This window comes from Mus caroli, chromosome 14 (assembly GCF_900094665.2).
Source record: "Mus caroli chromosome 14, CAROLI_EIJ_v1.1, whole genome shotgun sequence".
In the NCBI taxonomy this organism is placed as follows: domain Eukaryota; kingdom Metazoa; phylum Chordata; class Mammalia; order Rodentia; family Muridae; genus Mus; species Mus caroli.
The window spans coordinates 48,983,750-48,992,985 of record NC_034583.1 but is presented as its reverse complement, the minus strand read 5'-3'; the positions used below and the strand labels follow the sequence as shown (position 1 = coordinate 48,992,985).

Sequence of the window (9,236 nt, the reverse complement as noted above, 5' to 3'; positions counted from 1 at the left end):
TATTATTTGATGCCCGGGTCTCAGCAGCCGGCTGCACTTTCGGTGGCTGGCACCGGGGCCTGTGAACTTACTTTTCTCACCCACTGGTACGAGGCGTTTAGGGAAACCGGCGCTCCCGGGCTGCCGGCTTCCGACGCGAGCCCAGTGCAGGGCAGGTGGCCGCCCAGCCAGGCGGCGCAGGAAGCGGCCCGTGGGGCGGAGCGGGCGGCGGGTAGCAAGGCCGCGGGCGCCCCGCCCGGGCTGGTATGCGGCCGGGAGTGACGCGGGAGGAGGGGTCACGTGACGCCCGTGGAATGCCAACAATGTAGCGAATGTCCCGCTCGGGTCTGCGCTTCGGAACCGCGGCGTGAGCGCCCCGGGAAGATGGAGCCGCCGTCGCCAGCGCCGCCGCCGCTTCCCCGGGCTCCCCCGACCCTTCGGGGTCAGCAGCCACTGCCGCCACCGGCGCCCGGTCTCCCGGCGCGCGAGGTCCCGGAGCCGCGGGCCAGGACGCCGCCGAGGGTGTAGAGCGCTCCCGGAGGTGAGGGGCCGCGGCCGGGAAGTTTGTCGGGACAGGGCTCCGCCCGGTCCCACGGGCGAGCTGTCCTGCAGGACACGGACAACCCGTCGGCTGGGTCCTGGGCGGGTGAGGAGCAGCGGGTGGCGGCGGCGGGGCGGCTTTGTTGTGCTCGCGCGGCGGCGTCCGGAGGCCCAGACCCCGCGTCCCGCGGCGCCGACCCCGCCCAGCCTGGGCCTCAGTGCGCCGCGCCGTCCACCACGCGCGCTCGCGGCCTTGCGCGCTGCACCTCTGGCCCTCGGCGGCGCGGTGCCCGCCGGTGTCCGGTGTCCCGTCCCCGGCTGCGCCGTCCGGCGGTCGGTGCGGGGCGGTTGCGTAACGCCTCTTTTGAGCCGACTTCTCCGGGGCCGGCCTCCGCCGCGACTCCACGGCCTGAGTCCGTAGCGCCGGTCCCCAGCCCTGGTCACGCACGAGCCTCGCCTGCGTGGCCCGGGTCTCGCCCGGGCGACTTCGGCCACCAGCGGCGTGCAGGAGGCCGCCGGGTGAAAACTTATGCCTGTGAGTGTGAGCGGGAGAGAACTGGACGTGCAGATTTTGTTGACAAAAAAGTTTGAGCGAGGACTTTTCACGCCTTTAAATTTCCCCTGCTTGCCCGTAATGTAGCCGCTTATTAGGGAATTTGTACCAAGTCTTGCTCCGTATTTTTAGTTTAACCCCAGGTTAGGTCAGTAAATGGTGCTCACCAGTTTTGAGTGCTAAATCTGGAGACAAGGTTACTTTTTGTGATTTTTCTTTTCTCCCCTTTTAGCAACTGTTGTAATAAGGCGCTAAAAAAAAAAAAAAAAAAAAATCTTCCAGCACAGGAATGCAGACGCTGCTTAGAAAGCCTGTTTTAACTTAACTATAGTTAACAATACATTACAGTATTCAGCCTCTCGTAAAATTTTGTCTGGTTATCCAGGTATAGAAAACGCTGTTGAACGAATTCACCATGGTTCCTTTGAAATTGCTTAACTTTTACCACACTTCAAAATGTCAGCTTCATATGGTACCAACAGAGGCTGCTATACAAAATTACAGAATCCGAAGTTTTGAACTGAGAGTTCTTCAGCCTCGCCATCAAGTTGGAATAGTATAAATGTAAATTGGAGCTGTGGGTTATTTCTTTCCTTCGTGAATCACGGCTTTGGTGGGAGGGACTTTCAGTGGTGGGAGGGACTTTCAATGATGGGCGGGGAACACGTTTACAATAAAATGCCTTGTTATTTTAAATGCTGTGTTGTAAATAGCCTGCCCTAGGCCCTTAAAACCCACTGGAGAGTAGAATGGAGGTTGGAGCTGGTAAATCCACACTAAACTCGAACGAAAGCTATTGGGGAGCCATGTGGGGGAGGGTAACGCGGGGGTGAGGGTGTTGTGTTTGTATGGGGAAACCTAGACCAACACAACGTTTTGTATTTACTTCATGCTTGTAATAGCGCGAAACTTTTAAGTAACATTTCGTACTATTTAAAAATAGTATGCTTGAAGGACTACAGATGATAAATTTAATGCATTTATGTTGTCTTGGCTGTGAATGTGCTGTACAAATGGTGGATATGTTCCAGTCCACAGAAGGAGCGGTTCAGCTTCGTGGAAGCTGTAGAAATTACCAGAAATCTCGGTCCTTTTAAAAAGTTCATTGCTTGTTGTGTTCTCTGGAGCAGCTGGAGTTCAGGGATGTGTAAAGGCACAACTGTTGTGTCAGCCTCTGAGGAGCACGCACCCTCAGAGTTTTAAGGACTTGCTTGGGCTGCTAATATCCCTGAATGTTAGTTACCTGCTTTCTCTCAATGCTTTTAAGCCGAATGCTACTTGATTTATTGTTTCATCTTGAAGCTATAATAAAACAGTAATGTTGGAAGTAGAGATAATTGGTGGAGATACTAAAATTAGGAGAGAAATTTGGCACTGCTTAATGCTTGCCGTTCACTTGGCAAGTACTTTATGTTGGTTAATGTCTAGACTGTGTCGATTTCATTGTGAGAGTGGTGGATTTTTTTTTTTTGTAAAGTTAATTAACAAGTACTTTTTGTTTGTGTGCCAATATTTGATATACATAGGATTTTTTTGGGGGGGAGGAAGAATGAAAAGTGTTATATTTCATAGCAGGACTTTGCATTTCTTGTTAATTCTGATTGCTGATACCTTTGCAGACCCTGCCGATCTCTAAAACAGTTAGGGAGGCATAGACCTTGAAGAATGGAAGTTGGCTTTGAGTAAAGTAGGCCTGGATTTAGAATGTGAACCCCTCTGCCTGCCATTATCAGAAGTAGGAATGCTGAGGGCTAACACTTTCCATTACTAATTAACTCCATCCTATCTCCTGTTTTATTTTATTTATTTTGTAAACATTAAAAGTCCCCAGCCCCCCCCCCCCCTCCTGGGAAGCACTGTCTGACTGCCTGGATACATTCTTCACTCCTGTGACTTTACACAGAAGATAGAGTCTCCCAAGAGTAGCTCCACACTCCTCCATCAGCTGTAGCCCTTCATCTTTTCTTGTCGGTGGCCTTAGATCTAAAAGAATCATGCTTTTACATTAAAATAGGCCGGAGAGTGCATGAGCGCGCGCACGCGCGCGCGCGCGTGCCACACACGTACTTGAGCTAGGTTGATTTCCCCTCTGGGGTTCTTTAATAGAATGTACATCATGGGGAACTTGGAGAGGGCTGGGTTCAGAGGAGGCAAAGCTTGCTCAGATGTGGACTGCCAAAGGAGGTGGTCTCTTAGAATTCTGCAGGGAACGCTTGTCTACTGTGATCACTGCACACAGACTCACCAAGGTCTTACGGTGACCGGATTATTGGACAGTGGGGAAACAGTGTTTTCCTGAATCTTGGGGAGATCCTCCTATGAAGGGCAGTCTTTAGCCTGTGACTTTCTGGGGTAGGCAGGACTGGGGTGGTACATGTATGTTGTGGTATATAAATCTGACATTTAGTGTCTGGCCCAAGGCCTGGCCTTTCTGCTTGATTTAGTTTCATCTTTGCTAGTTACTTATAGTGGGAATGTGATTTAAATAACAACTGGAGGTTTTGGTCTAAGAGATGCTGTTTTAAAATGTGCCGTCCTCCCACCCCCCAAAACATATAAACAAATGACAGGAAATGGGAACATCATGGCAAACATTTGCCATCCCAGTGCAGAAGAGCGGAGGCAGGGGGACTGTGAGTTTGAGGCCAGCCTGGGACACACAGACCACGTCGCAGACAAGGCTGGCAAGATAACTCAAATTTAATGACGGGAGTTTGAGTCCCTAGAACCTACATGGTAGAAGGGAAGAGCTGACTCCTGCAGGTTGTCCTCTGACCTCAGGTATGCTGTGACATTCATCCATACACACAAACAACAACAGAACCCCAGTGTGTACAGGTACATGTTTTGGCTGGCTCACTAGTTGGTGTTTGATGTGTTAGGCAGCCTGTGTGGGACTGGAAAGCAGGAGAGTAAGAACTCCCCACATGTGCTAGCATTCTGCTGGAGCTGGGTGGGTAGGGAGCCTGAAGGAATGCCTAACATGCTGGCTCAGTGGTTGGTAGCTTCCCAGCTCAGAAGAGGACTTGGTAATGGGTTCTCATTTTGCAGTTTGTTTGGGGTCTTGGTTTTGCTTTGCTTTGAGGTAGGGATTCATTGGGAAGCCCTGGCTGGCCTGGAACTCACTGGCTGGCCTCCTGAGGGTGGGGTTTACAGGTGAGTTACTTAGTTGTTGCTGGTTTTCAGTTTCAGTGTCTTCTTTACTCTAAAATATATTTAAATCAGTTACTGCCAAAACTTTCAAAAGCTGGACTTACTTATTTTTCTTTCCCAAGGGTCATATTTATAAACTTATTGATGAAGGAAAAATTCCCATCTGTCAGGTCTTGTTAAAATGGCGTGGGAGTCGCTCAGTGGAGCTCATCCCCGGCTGTAGGCTTCATTTGACTGATGAGTGTTTCCATGAAGAATTTCATTTAAAAGTTCAAGTTTGGCTATGAAACTAAGGTTTAGTCTTTACAAGGTCTCCAAGCTGAGACGAGGACTCTTCTTCTCTCTGACACTGAAAGTCGGCTTCTTTCTAGATGATTCTGTCTGTCAAGGACCAGGGACACCAGTAGGTGCTGTTTAACATAACCTCTTAAAAAGGCAGTACCTGGGGTGTTCTAGGACCAGCACCTCCTACCAAATGTGGGGGAGAGATGGAGAGAAAATCAAAACCCTGAAGAAGACCAGGTGGTAGCTTTCTGAGGTGGCCCTGAAGAATCCTCTGAGCCTGTGTCTCAAATGGTTCCTGAGTCTGGAGAGGGCAGACAGAACCAAGACACGTGACCCCTCCAGGCCCCAGCTCAGCTCCACTCGGACACAGAGCGTCTTGACTTTTTCTGCTCTGGTCAACTGTTTATATTTTGAGACACGGTCTCATATAGCACAGGCTGACCACAAACTCGGTGTAGCCAAGGGTTCTGAACTCCTGCTCTTCTGATGCACCCAACTTCATGGGGTTGGTTTTGTTTGTTTGTTTGGGGAGGGGTGGGTTGTGCAGTAGGAGTTGCCATGGCTGGAACTCAGGGCCTCCAGCTTGCTAGGTGGGTGCTGTACACTGAGCCACACTGCCAGTCCCTTGGCTGGTTTTATGACTGGAGTGTTTGGAGAACACACCGGGACGCTCTGTGGAAGCCCTCCTTTGTGTGTTTGCCTGTCTGAGTTAGAGTGACAGAGGGGTGGGATGGTTTGTGAGCCACCCCTGGGGTTTAAATTCCAGTCAGAGTGGGACTTTGCCTCATTATTAGGTCCCAGTGTCTAGGGCCAGGAATGTCATCTAGGATCCATGGTTTAGAAAGAGAACTATTATTCGTGTGTGTGTGTGTGTGTGTGTGTGTGTGTGTGTGTGGGTCTGTCTGTCTGTCTGTCTGCAAGTATGTCCAGTTTAGTTCCATGACATTAAATGTATTCTTGTCACTGTGGCAGATAGCATTTGTCATTACCTCAGGGCATCAGGCCGTCACTTCCTATTTCTTTGCTTCTGATTAGTCTCTGTTCTGTCTCTGGATTTGCTTACTCTAGGTATGCATCGTGAGCGGAGTGGTACTGTGTGTTTTGTGAGCAGCTACTTCATTCAACACATGTCTCTAAGGCCATCTGTCTACCTTGTGTAATGGGACTTCCGTGTTAAGACTGAGCAGTATGGCGTGGACATGGGAGGCTTTGCGATGGTCTTGTAAGAACTGTCCTTAGCCAATTTTTTTTTTTTTTTGCTTGTTTGTTTTTGCTTTATTTTGGTTTGTTTTTGAGACAGAGTCACAGTATGTATCTCTGGATGGCTTGGAACTTGCTGTGTAGACTAGGCTAGCTTTGGACTCACAGAGAGATACACTTGCCCTCTGCCTCTGGGATTAAAGGAGTGCCACTGTGCCTGGCCATATTTTGTTTGGCCATTGGAGTCATACTCAGAGAAAGGGCATTGCTGTGGATGGAGCTCTCCCTGACCAGCCCTGTTCTCTGTGCTCTACAGTGCCTGCTAAGGATGTAGGAGGACTGCTTTTGAATAGGTATCTCCTGGCTGTATGTGGCCATATGTCAGGTCTTAGAGGGGGTGAACAGAGTGCTCTGCCTGTCTCAGACAGCTTGCAGAAAAGCCCACTGGTCCATCTTGTAGGCAGATATTGCACTGGGGTAGGTGTGTGGGAGTGACAGTTGGTCCCTTAGGTTGCTGTCCAGGGGGAGTGAGCAGTTCTCAGTGAGTTTGTTCTCTGTGTAGTATAGGCCTGTGCCATTTAGAAGAGAGGAAAGACCTGGTGCTTTTAACTTGCATGGGATCTCAGAGTCTACTCTGCCCTGGCTGTTGGGCCATGGTCACTTCTGTGTGCAGCCTAGTGCCTGCTTGCAGGACTGTCTTCAGTGGGCTTGGAACACCACTGGACTGGCATTTTCCCTGGGACTTTTCTCCTTCTCAGACCATCCTCCCACCCTGACTGACAAAGGAGGCACATGTGGACACACCTGCTTCCATGTTCATCGTGGCATATTTTTTGCTATCAATGCTGAATCTGGGCCTGTTCTTGTCTCCTGCCCTGATTAAAACTTTGCGCCTACTTGTTGTGAACACTTAGATGGGTATCCTGTGATACACTATACCCCTGTCTTGAAAACATCACCAGTTCCAATTAGGCTGGAACTAGTATCTTCTAGATACTAGCCTGGGTTAGAGCCCGAGGGGTTTTTAGTTTTGGGGTTTTCCCCCCACTTTTTTTCTTTTAAAGATTTATTTATTTATTTTATGTATATGAGTACACCATTGCTCTCTTCAGACACACCAGAAGAGGGCGTCTGATTCCATTACAGATGTGGTTGCTGGGATTTGAACTCGGGACCTCTGGAAGAGCAGTTGGTGCTCTTTACTGCTGAGCCATCTCTCCAGACTTCCCATTTTTTCAAAACAGGTTTTTGGCTATCTTAGAACTCACTCTGTAGACCAGGATAGCCTTGAATTTAGAGATCCACTTATTGCTGCCTCTCTAGTGTTGAGATTAAAGACATGCACCACCATGCCTGGCTTTTTTTTTTTTTAACCAACTTTTCATTAACACATTTCACATAGGTCTTAAATAATTGATTATTTTGTCTGCTCTCAACATCTAAGCTGCACAGTCACAGGCTGGCCATTTTTTAATACCTAGTGAGAGAGCCACCTTGTATAGATGTTCAGTTTGTGCACTGGTCCAAAGTCCTACATGTATGAGGGTGGGATTCATATCACAAATATAGCCATTCATTAATGTTGAGCATATTTGAAGACTCTGGGCTACTCTTAGAGGACCTGGACAGCAACCAGTCACCATCCTTGATAGTATCGTGCACATTTTCTTCAGAGTGTGCGTGATCACCCTCTTCTGGGACATGTGCTGAGACGATTCCTTTTTTTTTTTTTTTTTCCTGTCCCTGGAAGTTGCTCCAGTTTCTGCCATCCCTTTGATTTAGACTCTTCCTGTCCAACTGTGCCAGGTTATGGCACGTGGTATCAGCGTTGGCTGTATGTGGCCAGGGTTGTGCTTACAGACCTGGAAAATGCCCAGGGCAAGAGCTGATGTGTAATGAAATGCAGTGCATCCCTGTTCCCTCCTCAAAAAGGTGTCTCAGCAGCTGCCATGCGCTGGCCAGGACTGGAGGGAAGCATTGGTGTGGGAAGCAAGGCCTTGGAGCAGACCACTCCCTCCTCCTCCTCCTCCTTCTCCTCCTCCTCCTCCTCCTCCCTCCTCCTCCCTCCTCCTCCTTCTCCCTCCTTCTCCTCCTCACTAGAGACCCTGAGCTTGTGCCAGCATGACCTGAAAGCCACCATGTGTTAGTGCTTGGAGATCTGCACAGGAGAAGAGTACCAAGCAATGAGTGATGGCTGCTGCCACCCATGTCATGGACAAGTGAGCAAGAATCATGCCCTAGGTAGCGAAACAGAAGCCAGGAGCCTCATAATCCCACAAGAAAAGGACAGAAGCCGGTCAAGCTGTCTTAGTCAGGGTTTGACTGCTGTGAGCAGACACCATGACCAAGGCAAGTCTTATGAGGGCAACATGTAATTGGGGCTGGCTTACAGGTTCAGAGGTTCAGTCCATTATCAGCAAGGCAGGAACATGGCAGCATCCAGGCAGACATGGTACAGGAGGGGAGGTAAGAGTTCTCAGTGCTCAGCGGTTAAGAGCACTGACTGCTCTTCCAAAGGTCCTGAGTTCAATTCCCAGCAACCACATGGTGGCTCACAACCATCTGTAATGGGATCTGATGACCTCTTCTGGTGTGTCTGAAGACAGCTACAATGTACTCATATAAGTAAAATAAATCTTTAAAAAAAAAAAGAGTTCTTCATCTGTAGGCTGCTAGTGGAAGATTGACTTCCAGGCAGCTAGGATGAGGGTCTTAAAGCCCACACCCACAGTGACACAACTACTCCAACAGGGCCATACCTTCTAATAGTGCCACTCCCTGGGCTGATCATATACAAACCACCACACTGATCCTAGGTATTGGGTTTGGGCAGGGGGTGGTAGTGACATGCCACCTGATGTAGCCGTTGACTCTGAGCATGTGAGCTCCTTGTGAATGCTGTCAGCCTAATGATGTATGCACTAGGAAAAGATTACCCATGATCCCCAGTCCTCTGTCCCTCCTGACTCAGCAGCGTCTGTTTCAGAACAAATTCCAGGGGAAGCTTGGATGGCTTGAGCCACCAGGGCCTCCTTTGTTCCCCTGTGACCAGGCCTTGGCGCTGGGATGCACAAGTAATATGGCTTAACCTGAAATATGGTTTAACAGGACTTTGTATGGCTGCTTTCTTCATAGCCCTGGCCTCGCCTAGCTGTGTGGAAGGGCTAGTAGACCTCTCTGTAGTCTGCTAGCATCCTTTGGTGGTAAACCCGTATTGTCACAGACCATACCCTCCCAAAGGAATGTTCCCAGAGGAACTTCTATCCTCTGTCCTGATGACCCTATGGCGTGTGTGAATAGATAGCTACAGGCTGGTTAAATGCCTGAGACTCTTATGGTCCCTACTTGTGCCTTTAAGCCCAGACCACTGGTTTGTGTGACCAGGCCCTGGAACCCTTTGATCCATCCCAGCATCTGTGGACAGGAGTGCTGCACCAGCTCTAGTCAGCCTCTGGATTCCTGGCCAGGACCCTGCTTCTAACCCAGCTTGTGCTCATTTGCCAAAGGCCCTTCTTTTTTTTTTTTT

General features: G+C 49.5%; 1 protein-coding gene across 1 annotated transcript in view; it reads left to right on the top strand.

Moving 5' to 3' along the window:
* The first annotated feature begins 264 nt into the window (after positions 1–264).
* The window catches only part of Lats2 (large tumor suppressor kinase 2), a 56,432-nt gene continuing 47,460 nt past the window's right edge, over positions 265–9,236 (top strand). The window contains exon 1 of the mRNA XM_021182563.2: positions 265–520. The gene's annotated coding sequence lies outside the window, so the exon portion shown is untranslated. The remainder of the gene's footprint in view (positions 521–9,236) is intronic.